Genomic DNA, 783 nt, shown 5'->3' with positions numbered 1-783 from the left:
TCCAGGGACGTTCCCGGTCTGGCTCCTCCTCCTGCTCTGTGCGGCTCTGCTGGTCGCGGTGATCCTCCTCCTCCAATACACATTTCCGGACTTCTTCTAGAGGCGGGATCTGAGGAGCGTCTGACGGTCTCGGTGGTGCCGATCTGCGCAGTGGGCGGAGTCTAATATCCATCTGCTGATGTCATTGCGCAGATGACCACGAATCTTCCTATTCGTTGTGGGCGGGGCCATGTGGAGGAGTCCGCCATCGTTCCACTTCGGCCGCCCCAGAGACTCCGCCTTTTAATTTGAAGATATTAACTACAGCGGCCTCCCGACTCTTAACTGCCCCCCGAATTTACCCCGGGGACCCCATAATGTTATTTATAGACTCTGACCTCTGACCCCGGCACATGACTGGCCACGTGACCGTACCGGGCTGGAGGCGGTTCATCTGATGTCACATGACTGGTGGCCTCCTACTACCCAAGAGGTCAGAGGTCACCGCCATGCTCAGCCTCAATGGAGCCTCTTGTCCTCCCCGAGACCGCCCCCCCCGATGTATGTCCGGGCCCGCCCAGGATGTGTCTGGATGACGGGTTCTCTGTCACCTCGGGCCCCCAGGACGTATAGTGATGTGTCCGGGTCAGGGGCCCCGTCTGCATACCAATAAAGGGAGTTTTTATACAACGTCTGTGTCTCCTCTCCATTCAATGCTGCACACCACGGTAACCCGGAGCCCCTCCCCCAAATATCCGGAGTCGCCCCCCCTCACCGTGTGTCCGGAGACCCCCCCTCACCGTG

The sequence above is a fragment of the Nanorana parkeri genome, unplaced genomic scaffold (genome assembly GCF_000935625.1).
Source record: "Nanorana parkeri isolate BGI_ZX_2015 unplaced genomic scaffold, ASM93562v1 scaffold4263, whole genome shotgun sequence".
Lineage (NCBI taxonomy): Eukaryota > Metazoa > Chordata > Amphibia > Anura > Dicroglossidae > Nanorana > Nanorana parkeri.
This window is presented reverse-complemented; position numbering follows the sequence as displayed.